At 53.5% G+C, this 14,464-nt stretch overlaps 1 protein-coding gene across 2 annotated transcripts in view; it reads right to left on the bottom strand.

Moving 5' to 3' along the window:
- The window catches only part of ANGEL1 (angel homolog 1), a 91,170-nt gene that overhangs the window by 62,095 nt on the left and 14,611 nt on the right, over positions 1-14,464 (bottom strand). The window contains exon 1 of one of the 2 annotated variants that reach the window (XM_074327170.1): positions 13,360-13,462. The exons of the other annotated variant lie outside the window; for it this stretch is intronic. The gene's annotated coding sequence lies outside the window, so the exon portion shown is untranslated. Of the gene's footprint in view, positions 1-13,359; positions 13,463-14,464 lie in introns of those variants that run through there. 2 annotated transcript variants of the gene reach the window in all.

Genomic DNA, 14,464 nt, shown 5'->3' with positions numbered 1-14,464 from the left:
GGTTGCTAGGTGGCAGGAAAAGAGCAGTGGGGAGGAGGTCAGTGCACTAAGTGGTCGTCATAGTAATTGTAAACTGTGTCAAGGGGAGAGATTTCCGAGATGCCGGAGGCAGTGGCAGAGGGAACAGATGCTCAGGAAATGAGGACAGGGCCCTTTAGAAACCAATGCCCAGGGGTCACGTGGACAGAGCCCAGGATGGGAGAGAGACCTGGCCTCTAGTTGAGGCCCGGCACTGCCTGGCTACCTGAACTTGGAGCTTCATGGCTCCACCTGAGAAGTGGAAGAGCTGCAATTAAGGCTTTCCAGTCTGTTGCAGGGCCCTACCATTCTGCATTTCTTTTTTAAATTCCTTGGGAAACTGGGGAGACATGAAGAACTTAGCAAAAGAAGAGCAAGAATAGTCAAAACAGCATACGCGGAGCAGGGGAGACAGTGGGGGCTGGTGGTGGGGGGTGGGTAGCTTAAATGATTTTCATTAACCTTGGCAGTCTTTGCGGATGGAACTGTCTCGTACATCTCTGTAGCACCGTGTGATGCCTGGTATATAGTAAATGCTCAATAAATACCTATGGCAAGAACAAACACATTCACCTGGCAATTGTTTGGGGCAAGTGGTGGAAAATGGGACTGTTTGGGCGAGCTCCAGGAGCTCACACTTTAGCGCACCAGTGGCGTGCCAGAATGGCGTCTAGGGATCAAGTCACCAGTCCTTGGGTCTTACTTTGCTGCACCCAGGCTGGGGGCAATGCCCTGGGGGCAGAATCATTATTGGAAATAATTTATGTCCCCCTCCCCACAGCATATTTCCTCTCCCCTTTCCCTTCCTCATTCAAGGGTTTATCCTGAAGTTGAACTTCCATTAATTGGGTGGTACAGGGGCTCAGAGTCAAAATTAGGATGATAAAGAGAAAATCAAGAAATGTGATAAGGAGTTTGTGGGATGAAACTCACGTCTACCACACCCATCAGGGTATGTAGATGTTTTTGCTCCAAGTCCCCAGTAAATCAAATCCATTTGAAGTCACGGACCATGTCTTTTACGTCTATTATAATCCATAAAATTCTCCATCAGGTCTAATCGCTGCTGGGGTCTGAGTGGAACCCTGAGGATAATGAGGCCATGAAGTTCAAAATTTGTTATGGACTGTAGGTTATATAGATCAATAAAAACTGCAAAGGTTTCTTTTGCATAAAAATGAAAAGGCAGCAGCTTTTTAATCAAACGTTTTTTGCTTTGGTAGCTACTGGGGAATGATGGAGATAGGGAGAAGCTAAAATTGGCCCCCCACCACCCCAGAACCTCCAGGACACCCTTTGACGCTGCCATCCCCAAGTAAATAAAGGGCCTCCAAGCCAAAAACCTGCCTGCAACAGCCCTGGAGCCTTCCCACTGCTGGAGTAATTCCTACTTGTGGCCACTAGGTGTCAGGTCATCTCCAAAAGTCCTTGTGAGGGCTGTTCCCTGAACTCGCACTGCTTCCCCCTCTGCAGTAAACTTTCTCTGATCTCCCAAAATTCTGCCCGCCAGGAGCCTGGCATGACATCTGAACCCCAAAGGGCCAGAAGCCTGACACCTAGGCAGACCTCTCCAAGGCTTATTGTCCTCATTTCGAACCAAGTTTACTAACAGCTACTTCCTTGTGAGGAAGAAAATCAGGCACCAGGTAAAAGCACCAAAAACATTCAGTCCCTCCCCACCCCCCACCCCGCACCAGACAGCCCAGCCTGGAGCTGGGCAAGACCAGAAGAGATGTGCTCCATGTTTTTTTTTTGGGGGGGGAGTTGGGGGTACTGCACAATGCATGCCACGCTCTCTGACAGACGGCTGCCTCACACTTTATCAGCCTGCCAAGTCTGGAGGCCGGCAGGCAGGAGGACCTCAGCAGGAGCTCAAGACCAAGGCAGAGGTAGAGGGAACGATGGTTGAGAGGCGCTGGCCCACAAGCCCAGCACTGAAGGGGATCAGTCTGCATCCGGGAAACAGCGCCCTCCTGCCACGCCCAGCTCAGTGCGGCCTCATGCACTCTCTGTATCCTCACAGTGACCTTGTGCAGTGAGGTGTTATTATCCTCATTTTACAGTTGGGGAAATGGAGACATGGAGAAGTTAAGCATCTCATCTAAGGCCTCCTGCGAGGAAGTGGCAAGGCCAAGATTCAGACCCAAGATTCAGGCGATATGGCTCTGGCTCCCTGAGGTCTTAACCAGTGTGCTTCCTGCCCCCTCTGTGGATTCCATGCAGCTTCCTATCAGCAAGGGGGAGGTTAAATGCACTTGCTCTGTTTACATCCTTTCTGCAACAAAGTGAGGAATAACTGCATTGGTAAGCACGCATGAGCTCTAGGCCAGGCTGGACGGGCCAACGGCAAAGCAGATGGTGACACTCTATTGTGGCCAATTTCTCAAGGTCAGGTTAATATGCCCTCCCCATCGCTCTGCATTGCTCAGAAATTGTACCAGGAGCGATAGGGTGGGAGAAGAGAAGGAAACGTGTGGAATATCTCTGTGTGCCAGAATTGTAAAGCGGTTAAGCATGCAAATTCTGGCACTTGACTGTTCTGGGTTTGAATTCTGTCTGGCTTCATCAATTTCCAGCTCTGTGACCTTGAACAAGTCACTCAACCTCTCTGAATCTCAATTTCCTCATACATAAACAGAAATGATAATGGTACCCCCTCCCTTGTAGGGTTGCTGTGAAGATGTCATGAAATTTTGCATGTGAAACACTGAACCCAAGGCCCGGCACACAATAAGTGCTTAATATAAACATGACCTTCCTACAGTGGAGTTCCACTCCTAAGAGGGAGAGGTGCGGGGAGCTGTAGGTCCAGCAGGGCACATCAGGAGCCAAACTGAGCAGCCATCTTTGAAACAGTCCAATACTGGGGTCTTTGAAACACGGATGGAAGCATTCCAAAGCCATTCAGGCTTTCGTTTAAGGCTTGCATAAAATCAAATGAATTTTTCCAGAATCTTAAGAATTATAAGGAGGTAGGAGGCCACGAAGAACAGCTCTGTGTGGGCAATGCAGGGGACACAGTGGACACCTGGCATTTTTCTTGGCTGCTGAGGTCTGAATCCCCTTCCTGGGCTGGGGATGCCCCACCTTACAAGTTTCAGGAGGGGCAGCTGTGACTTGCAACTGGGACACAGGACCATGCCTACACCAGACACTCACTCTGGGCTAGATTCAGGAGCTGGCGTCCCAAAGAACCAAGGCCACAGGGAATTCCCTCTGGCAGCTGTGTCATTACAGCTGGATGGAGCCCTCACAGTAGTTGGATGCTGGTGGGCTTGTTCAGGGTCCAGGACCTGTGGGTCAGTGGTGCAAGCTGCATCCTCTGGTGTGTGGCCGAGGTGGCAGCTGCGGTGTCCTCAGGAGACCAGGCTACCTTGTCAAACAGAGGACTTGAGATTAGGTTTGTTTTGTTTTGTTTTAAACAAAAGAAAACAATGATTGGCAAGGCAAGCTTTTGTCCTAAACACTGGCTGCCTACCAATGGCCTTGAACTAGAGAAGAGAAACAGTTCTCCTTCCTGAAACAGACATCCTGGAGGGGAAGGGAAACCGAGGACAGCTTGGGGGGCGGGGGTGAGTATGAGGGGATAGAGGGTGTGGAGGGGGCACCTGGGGCCCAGTGGTACCTTTTAAGGAGGGACTGTGCTGTGACACTTTGAGGGCTGTTTTTGTTGCTTTCCACCTCGTTAAGGAGTCTTGATGAATTGGTGTGGGACTGGCGGACTGCCTGCTGTGGTGACTGGATGAATGAGACAGAACTCCATGAGTGCGCACATGTGTTATGGGAGAATCAAAAACATAATGGATCTTTTTCCCAGTTTCTGGCCCCAGAGCTTTAAAAAGCCTTGGAATTTCCTGAAAGGAGTATCTGTTATGCTAATGAGGTGACTCATGGTGAGCCCCTAGCTAGTTTCTGGATGGGGCTGGTCACCAGAAAGACCAACCACTTGAGCAGAGGTTGGGACTTTCAGCCAACAGAAGGAGAGGGGGTTGGAGATTGAATTCAATCGTGCAGCCAGGTCAATCGGTCATGCCTATTTAGTGAAAACTCTAGACTCCTCTAGGCTCAGGGTCACTTCCTGGGGTGAGAACACATCCACATGTTGGGAGGGTGGTGCCCTGACTCCACACGGAGAGGGCAGAGGGCACGGAAGCTCTGCACTCCCTCCCAGATCTTGCCCTGTGTGTCTCTTCATTTGGTTGCTCCTGAGTCATGTCCTTTATAATAAAACTGTAATCATATGTATAGCACTTTCAGTGACTTCTGTGAGTCATTCTAGAGAATTATCTAAATTGGGGCGGGGGGGGTGGGGGAGTCATAGGAGTTCCCTAATTTGGAGCTGCCTGGTCAGAAGTGCAGGTGTCCTGGGAACCCCATTTGCAGCTGGTATCTGAAGTGGAGGTAGTCAGTCAGTGGGAGGACTGAGCCCTTAACCTGTGGATTCTGAGACTAACGCTGGGTGGTTAGTGTCAGAATTGAAATGCAGTACACCCCAGGGGGTGTCACCTCAGGTGCCACAGAAGTGGAACAAGTGTGCACAAAAAGCATGCTCAAATTTGAATTACAGAGACATGGTGTGTGTGCTCGAATATGTCCCTGCCAAGTAAGAGGTTGTCTGTGCCCAACAAGAGTGGTTTGCCTGTGTACTAACCCCCAGACCTCCCTGCTCTCTTTGCCAACATCTTACCAGCTGGGCTGCAGCAGGCACACTCAGCTTGTACCCTTCTCCTGGCTCTACCCCTGTATTGCCAACAGAGAGCGCTCCAGCCTCACAAGTCCTCCAATTGTGTGTGCAGTGTCAGCTCTAAAGGGTTGGGAAAAGCACAGAAAAAGAAAAAAGGAGCCCAGACTGGCTCTGGGAAATCAAATTCATATCAGGTGCCTGAAAAAGACAACAATGCAAATGGCTTAAGGGACACAGGTCACACGGGAGAAAACTTCTAGGCCAGAACTCTCAACATGCCTGGGAGCAGGTTTCTTCACTAAGGGGCAGACCCAGGTTCTATAGGGGCTGAGCTTATCTAATTTTGGGACCCACATTTTAAAAATACCATGTTAGGTATAGAAAGTGGATGCTCATTTAAAATGAGGGGGGAAATTACAACAAATGACACATTTTTAAAAATTCAACAATGACATAAACCTCAAATCCTCCCAGGGCCTTGGAAGGGGCCTCATCGAGTGAGGGTCCCAGCAGCTTGTGTCTCCTCACATTCTCAGTAAGGCTGCTGTCATGCAGGGTCCCTGGTCCCCTACTCCACATAAGAATGCAGGATAGGGTGAGGCCAAAAAGGAACACCCACGGAGCCATGGATAACGGGTTCAGACCACTATAGTCTCTCTGGCGGCTGGTTTGCAGATACAGGACACAGGCTCCACGTGATGTGCAATCCGCTATCCACTTCTCTGCCAACCAACCAACCCTCTAGTGTAGCCACGGCAGTTATGTTAGTGGCTAATGGCTATCCGGTAACAGCTGATGGTCACCCAGCCACAGCGGATGGCCGTCTGATTACAGCTGATGGCCATCTAATAACTGAGCCAGCACCTTTCCACGTGAGGCCAAGAACCTGGAAACTGCTCTCTGGGACTCTGTCCCCACACTCCACCCCTCCAGAGTCTCTCCTCACAATCTACTCAACAAGCATCTTCCGCAAGGGGCCCTGTGTCAGGAACCAAGCTCATGAGAAAAAGTTTCAGTCCAGTTCAAGTAATGTCCCAGGGGGTATCCCTCGATGTCCACTTACTTTCTGGGCACAGCCAGGGTTCTCGGGGTACCGTGCTGGGACAATAGTGGCTCATAGCCAAGGTGCTTACAAACTCTTGACGGCAGCCGGACGAGACACAGGAAGCAAACATCCGCCTGCACCCCAACATGGAGTCCTCCTGCACCACAGTCTCGCTGGCGGCCGAGCGAGACACAAGAAGCAAACATCCGCCAGTTCTACTACATAGTGATATGTTCCCAGGCGCACAGTCAGACGATCCATCAAATCGTGTATTGAAGGTACTGCAACGTGCAAAGGTGGCATCACCTTATTTAACTCCCTATAGTCCACAGTCATTCGCCAGGTCCCATCTGGCTTCTTGACAGGCCATACTGGGCAGTTAAAGGGACTGTGGGTCGACCTCACAACATGTGCCTTCTCCAATTCCAAAATTGTATGACCAACCTCCTCCTGCCCTCCTGGCAGGCGGTACTGTCACACTGTAACCACGTTTGGGGCTACGGCAACACTTGAGGAGGGTGGTGAGCATGCCCGCGTGTCACCGCTTTCACCACCCGGATCCGGAGACAGAACTCTCCCACCGACGTCTGTAAACTGAGGCCATGTAGCATGTCCACTCCTAGAATATACTCCAGAACAGGGGAGACATAAACCTTGTAGGTACGAGGGGGAAGCCTACCTCTACCCAGTGGTAAGGAAACGGTTTTTACCATCACAGTCTTTCCCCCGTAGCCATCAATGCAGATTGCTGGTCTGGGGAACAGTTCTGGGTTCCCATAAACAAGACTGCAGTCTGAGCTGGTGTCAACTAGGGCCACTTTTGCACATTAGAAGGGGACCAATGTATGGACAGTTCCATGTGGGGCCTCCGGTCCCCGCTTGTCCCCTCTGACCGGGAACCTTGTCCCCACCCCTGTCCCCCAATCAAGCTGAAAGGAGTCTGCCTTAAGCGGCCACATGAAGTCCTGGAGGGACACGGGTCACACTTTCCTGGACTTCCCCTTTGGGCTTCGCTGGAATTGCTGTTCCGGACACAACTATTTCCAAAGTTCCAATAAGAGTGCGTTGGGTTGTCAGTTTATTTTTTCCTGATCGACCCCTGCTGCCACAAGATCAAGCCACATCTGTGCGCGTTACTCTCTGAGGCCCGTGACCTCACCCTCTTGCTTTTGACTTGGGCTTCCAGGCCTTGACTTCTCGGACCTCATGTCTTAACTTCCCTTGCCGCTGGCTTTCAACATCCCCCAGGGTGGCCATGGCAATGGTAACTTCATGGATCTGCCACCCCACATAGGGCGTAAGAATGGCAACCAAGGATCCAAAAGCACTCCCAGGGGCAGTATCCAAAACCAGATCTCTCAAGCTGGTTGTAAACCGCTTGTCATTGGCCCCCGCATATTAGGGTTGAACATAGCGTGTTTCATACCCATTTCACGGATGATTTGAGTAAGTTCAGTATATGACTGCCATTGACTCACAGTGTCTGGCAGCTCGCCAGCCTGTCCCCATACTGTGCGTACCACAGCAGGGAGCCACTCCATTAGAGCGTGGTTGCCCTGGGCTTGGGCCAACCTATGGGAGTTCTGTAACCTTTGTCGCAGGGTTGGATGCCCAGCCATGGAGGCTAGCTTTTCCATTTTGCCTGGGGAGCAGAGAATGCTGTCTGCCCCCTCATCCTATAATTGCAGCAGCCGAGCTGGGAGCGGCTCTCTAGGGTGCTGTCGGCACCGCCTCCCCAGCTCCTGCAACTCAGTGGGAGTGTATGGGGTGTAGGTTGTGAACTCAGTCACAGCTGGGTTGCCGGCAGCAATGCCTCCATGGCCCAGAGGGTGCTCATGCTTCACCTTGTGCAGCACGATGGGCCGGGCTTGGGGGTGGGAGCTACATCGCTTCCACTCGCATTGTCCGCCTCTGCCTCATACTCTCCACTGTGGGGCTCCTCCTCCAACAGGCGGACGTGAGCTTCCAGCGCCTCCCACCGGGACACCTGGTCCGGCACCTGGGCTATTCCAGCAAGTGTTTCCTCCAAGTTACGACGCAACGCGGTGAGGAATATCCAGTCCACACCGTGGCTGTACCCTTTGCCTCCTCCAGCAACCGCTCAGCCAGAGCCTGCAAGGCCCTCTCCACACTGGCCGGAGAGCCATCCATGTCCTCCCACCCCTCCTCGGGGGTCCAACTCCTGAGAACAATGGCTACCAGGCACCACACACTGTGTGGGGGCCACACGTCCTCCTGCCCAGAGTCAGACTCCTTTCCTACCTGGTCGGAATCCTGCTCACCATGCCAGGTATCTGAATGGGTGGAGGCCTCCGTGTAAGATGTCTGCAACCCTTGGGGCCTACGGCAGCAGCAGACTACCAAAAGGAAGGCGATGCCTTCTATAGCCAAGAGAGTGGTGTGCCATCTGGAGGCTCGGGTCTCCCAGGCAGACCCCACCTTGCGTTCCCGGTGCAGCTCCTCATGGGCCTCCTGAAGCTGAGCTTTCAGACATATAAACTGTTCCGTTGCCCCTTTGGGGATTCTGGCCGGTGCTGTACCCTGCTCGCTGCACCATGTGTCATGCAGGATCTCTGGTCCAACTCCCCGCATAAGAACACAGGATATGGTGAGGCCAAAAAGGAACAGCAATGGAGCAATGGATAGGGGGGTGTCACACAGGAGACCCTGAGGGGTCTGAGCTCCCGCTCCCCACATAAGAACGCAGAAACACCCATGGAGCCATAGGTAGGGGAGTCATACCACTATATTCTCGCTGGCGGCTGGGTTGGAGATACAGGAAGCAGGAGCCACACTGTCTGCAACCCGCCGTCCTAACTGCAATCCACGCTTGCCAGCCACCATCTTCTTGCTAGCCCCCATTTGCTTCTAGCATAGTCATAGCAGTTATATTAGTGGCCAATGGCTCCCTGGTTACAGCTGACAGCCAACTAGCCACAGCTGATGACCATCCAATCACAGTTGATGGCCATTTACTACCTGAGCCAACACCTTTCCACGTGAGGCCAAGAGCCTGGAAACTGCATTCCTGGGGTCTGTCCCCACAGGGGGTCATACCACTATATTCTTTCTGGTGGCTGGTTTGGAGACACAGGAAGCAGGAGCCACACGATCCGCAATCTGCTGTCCGCTTCTCTGCCAACCAACCAATCCCCTAGCGTAGCCATGGCAGTTATATTAGTGGCCAATGGCTAACCGGTAACTGATGATGGCCGCCCAGCCACAGTGGATGGCCATCTGATTACAGCGGATGGCCACCTAATAACCGAGCCAGCACGTGAGGCCGAAAGCCTGGAAACTGCTCTCTGGGTCTCTGTCCCCACAGCTGCCCCGTCTCCATCTCCTCCAGCAGTGACCAGACACCTTCCTAATGCAGAGTCCACTTTGCTTCCTGAGCCTATCCTGCCACAAAAACAGGCTGAAAGGACACACCTTCCAAGGGTTCTGCCCTGTGAGCTGCTTGTCTCATGCCCCATGCCTCTCCTCACTGCTGTCCTTGGGGCAGCCAGCGGCAGTCACACCATGAACATGTGTGGGACGTTGTCTCTCCCTCTCTGCCACACCAGTGTGGGGGGGTCACTGCTGCCTCTATCCCCTCTGCTTTTTAAGACGCTTAAGGCAGTTCTCAGTATGTTCCTTCTTTGAGTCCTGGCTTCACAGTGGGTCATTGATCCACTTGGTCTTATTTCAAGACTGAAACCCACAGCCCCCAAAATGCTTTTGCCAAGGGCACTGTGACGCAGGAAACAGCCCCTTTTGAAATTCATGCCATGAGACCAAGTGAGGCCCCTGAGGGTCTAAGTGTACACGGAGAAGTGAAGGGACCAGAGCCCTGGGCAACCCCAGAACTCTTAATGAGGTCCATGAGGAGAACCAGCAAAGGGGACGGAGAGGGGGACACCATCAAGGAGGAGGAGACCACAGAGTGTGGGGTTCTGGAAGACAGTTGAAGAAAGCGGCCAAGCAAAAAAACTCACCCAAAGCCTTTCCCAAGCACGGTGTGAGTAGGTGGGCAGCACAAGGAGAGCAGGGCACATGTGAGGTGACAGAGGAAGAAAGGGACCGGGAGGGGCCACTCAATAGCATGCATCTCCCTACATGGCCCCACTTTTGTTACTTGCAGCCCAAAGCATCTTAAGCGATAGAGCCACCCTCCCTGTACACAGCATTATTCTGTGTGTCCACTGTCTGGTGGCACATGGCCCTCCCTTACTGGACTGTGAGTCGGGGGCTGTGTGCCCATCTGTGGATTTCCATGCTTGGCCCTGAGCCTCAGAGATATTTGGTGAATACACTTAGAGGATGGAAGAAAGAGTGAGTGGATCCCTGCGCTCAGCAGCCATGCTGTGGGGTTTCCTGAGAGCCCCTCCAGCAGACAAACCGCCCAGCAGCCTGCCAGGGCCTGGATATAAATACGTCTGGGGTGAACACCCACAGATGGGTGGGACATCAGAGGCTGAGGCTCGAGCAAAACTGAAAGCAGACGCTCCCAGTGCCCTGGGAAGGCTGAGGACTGAATTGCTCCATGGGTCAGAATGGAAGCACACTGTAAATGCCTGTGTTTCTTTCTGAAAAGGCCTCCTTATTGACACATACCAGCTACCCAACCTACACAGACGCAGACTCTTCCAGCTGCCAGGCCCCTGCTTTACAGGGCTAGGTAGGCAACAAGTCAGCCAGGAATCAGCTGTACCAGTGGAATCTCCCGTGTAGGAGGGCGCTGGTGGACCCCTGAATGGAGGTGTGGAGGGTAACAGGGCCTCATTCCCCCTCTCCCCAAGCTCCTTCCCTGAAGCCAGCTTGAGCTTGGCGCAGAGCTCCATTGCAGTTTGCTACAGGGACCGACCCTCGCCTGGCAGAAGTTTATCACGGGAGCCCTCAGGTGAGAGGGAAACTATTTCCCAGTGGTTAGGGCCGCAGGCATGGCATCAGGCTGCCTCCTTGTGTTGGAATCCTGACCCAACCCCTTCCTTCCTTCCTTCCCTCCCTCTGTTCCTTCCCTTATTATTTATGGAGGACCTACTATGTGCCAGACACTGTGTGTGGCTCCAGGGATACAGCTTTTAGCATTGCAATCGGCCAGACATGAATGCAAACCACAGCTGTACTGGATGACGTGAAGCTTAAGCCCTAAGGCAAACACTAAACAAAAACCCATGCAAACATAGCCATTATAATAACTTCTGAGAAGGAAGAGCACGATGGCTCAGGGACGTGGCAGCGGTGTGAACGGGAACCAGTTCTTCAGTTAGTCTGATTCTCATTATGTAATAATAGGTCCCATGGTGGATGGCTTTGTGAGAACCAGTGGGACACTGCACACAGACCACTCAGCCCCTGGCCAGGCCCTGCCAAAGTGTTCCGACCAGAAGGGGTGGTGGGTATTACCGTCCCTGAAGCTGGTGGCAGGCTCGAAGACTGGGAACGGGGCTGCAGAAAGGACTGCCCTGCACAGGCTGTGGCCTGAGGTGTCTGCCAGGGCAGAGCAGCAGCTGCTCTCTGGTCTCTGTTGGGCCCACCTTCCCTCTGGCCTGACATTGCCTGGCAAGTGGACCAGCACCTGCCTGTTCTCCCTGATGGCCCAGCTACCACTGCCAGCGTTACACAAAATTCCCAAGTCATTCCTGGACCCAAAAGCCCACCAGCCCCCTGGCTCAGGGGGCTGAACAGCCCCAAGAGCAGTCACCCTGCCAGGTGGTGGCTGAGCCAGCTGCTGGGCAGCAGAGACAAAGAACAAAGCAATCAGACTTGGCTGCGTGGAGGCCTGGTCTGGTGCTGGCAAAGCAACCCTGAACTCCCCCGCTCCTTCCCCTTGGGAAGAGTGACACAAATGGGGAACAGGAAGCCAGGGCAGGAACTTCTCTGCCACCTGCCACCCACCCAGAGCACGGGGGTTGGCACACCATGGGCAGCTGGGGGGAGTCCTAGATCCAGGCACGACCCCTAACCTCCCCTGATAATCTGGGATGGGTGGCACTGCACAGGATGGAGAGGCCTCAGGCCTCCCTGCTGCATCAGTTTCTCTGGGAAGAAGGTCAGGGTGAGGCATCAGACACTGGCCACCGAGGACAGTGTAAGATGTGAAGGAGCAGAGCGGGTGCGTATCTGCCCGGACCCCCTTCCAGCCAAAGTCTCAAAGACATTCTGTGATCCAGGAGAGAGATGGGGTGGGGCATAGGAGGGCCAGGGGTTTTCTGGGAGCAGGGCTGGTTTATGGGTACAACCTATGCAGTCACACAGGGCTCATTATTTAGAAGGGCCTGGAGTTTGGCTTCATGCTCTCTTGTCATTGTCTTAACAATTCTTAATAATTTTTAAACAAGTTACGCAGCTGGCCCTGTCTGAGGGTGTGGGCATTTATACATAAAGGGCCTTCCTGTCTGGGAAACAGAATTGGAAGGTGTTGGAGCGGCCAACCTATCATCCGCTGCCCCTCCCCCCTTGCCCCACCCCCACCCCTCCCCCAACAATGCCAGTGAAGGTGAAGAAACTGGAGAGGCCTCCTCTGGACTTTGGCCAGTTGGGGTTTGTGTTTCTGGAAGGAAGAAAAGAGAAAGAACAGCCCTGACCTCAACAGGATGCATGTAAGGCCAGGAAGAAAGAAGGGGAGGGGGCCAGGGAGGACGTGGCCCTCCTTCTTAGGCCCTGGCTGCCTCTTGCACAAATGGGGACTGGGGGGCACTGATGATTCCCTTCAGCTGGAACTCACCACTGGAGGAGACTGCAGTTCTGAGGCGCACAGACAGAGGGGAGCTGGGAGAGGAGGGTGGAGGCCGTGAGGCCTCAGAGCCAGGAGAATGGCTCCTCCAGGGCCTCAGCCAGCTGGGCCAGCCCAGGCCTGCTCGGGCTTCTGGTCTCCAGCCAGCAGGTAATTCAGAAATTTCTCCAGAATGCTGCTAGGACCTGCTGGCCTTGCTCCTGCGGCCTGAGCCAGCCTGCATGGGCTGGGCAGACTCCTGGTTTCTACCTCCCACAGGCCAGCCAGCTGCTCCTGTGGCCTCCCCCCTCACTCACAGCTGGTCCAGGGTCAGACAGTGCCGGGAACAGAGCTGGCAGGTGGGGAGCTGGCCCTGCGTCCCTGGCCAGGGCTGGCAGGATCCAGGCTTCACAGAAGAGGGTGAAGATGGGACCTAACCCTGTGTGTGTCGGGGAGGATGGGGAAAGGGGTGAGACTTAGGCTTGTGTGCCTGGGGCTCAGCCTGCAGCCTGGCCTGGGTCTCAGAAGCCAGGCCCAGCAGAGTCTGCACTCCCAGGCAGAAACCAGCCAGGCCAGGTGGGAGCCAGGAGCCCTGGGGCAGGACCTGTCTCAACACCCCCCACCTTCTGTCCCTGAAGCTGAGAACTGGGCCACCCAAGACTCCTTCCTCAGCATCTCCCAGGATCCTAGGTTACTAATCCCCTCACCACTAAGATGCAAATATTCCTGGGAGACTCGACTCCTGGGCCTTCCTTCAGGCTTTCATTCCTCACATGTGTGGGAAGTTTGTAGCCAGCCAACCTCAAGTAAGACCCAGAGAAAAGGGCATGGGAGGGGATTTGGTGAAACAGGCAGTGAAGACTTCCTTCTGCAGGGGAGGGGGATGGGAATAGGCAAAAAGGTGGGTGAACTTACCAGTTTCAAACTGTGTCCTGGCAGGCTTCCCTGATGTGGCACCCCCGCCCTTCACAACCACATGCCAGTCATCCGTTCCCTCCTCTCCCCGCCTTTCCTTCTTCTCCCAGCACAAGCCAGCATTAGGGCTCCCTTGGGCCCTTATACTTCTAAAGCCAGGACAGTTTCAAAGCCTCTCACAGTTTCAAAGATTTGCCAAGGCTACTTCTCTTTTGCTGCTCTGCTTCCGTGTGCCCTCCCATTGTCGCAGACAGGAAAACCAAGGCTCAGAAATGCTAGGGGAGGTCAACAGCTAAGTTATAGAGTCATAACCAAAAGGCATGGCTTCTGCTGCCAGCCTCACGGAGGGCCTCCCCGGACAGAGCAGGAAGGGCACAAAGCTCAGCAGAGCTTTGGAGTCAGAGCTGGACACAGGGCCTGGGCCAAACACTTGCCATCTCTTAGCTGTAGCTTCTTACCATTAAAGGGGGAACGAACAGTTCCCTCCAAGGGTCACTGTGCGCCCAGACTTCACTGAAGGGCTTGGTTCATGCCTGGCTCAAAGGAAGCTGTCACTCAGCTGATACTGCCCACCCATAACCTGAGCTGCATCCCCAGCTTCCCACGGCTCAGTGGCAATTCCAGGCCAGATTCTCAGACTCGGGGTGCTACCAAGCTAGAAGGGATCAGGAAACATCCCTGGAAGAGCTCCCCAGGCCCCAGCTGGAGCTCTGGCCCCCCAGTGCAGTAGAGGCAATGTTTTCCTCTCTTGCCTCTCCTTGGTCCCATGTCCGGCTACCACAGAGGAGGATGAAAGGTGACCTGTTTCTGAACTCTGAAGGCCCCAATTTGAGTTGCTTTCCATTGTTGAAAGAATCTAAAAGTATCTTGACTCACTTTCAGGTCTACCAAATCTACAAAAACTGCAGAACACAAATCTTCATTCATCATTTTCTTTAAGAATAAGAGTGTCCCCAGGTTCCTCTACATCTGCAGGGCCTTGGAGGAAGTGAAAGTAAAGCACAATTATCCTGGAGGACAACTCTGCCAGCTGCTCCCACCTGACCAAATGATCCTTCCCTAACATGGTCCCAGCCTGAACCTCTGACCTCCACTGCTCCCACGA

This window comes from Rhinolophus sinicus, linkage group LG03 (assembly GCF_036562045.2).
Source record: "Rhinolophus sinicus isolate RSC01 linkage group LG03, ASM3656204v1, whole genome shotgun sequence".
NCBI lineage: Eukaryota > Metazoa > Chordata > Mammalia > Chiroptera > Rhinolophidae > Rhinolophus > Rhinolophus sinicus.
Note: the sequence above shows the minus strand (reverse complement) of the source record. Positions and strands in the feature narration are given on the sequence as shown.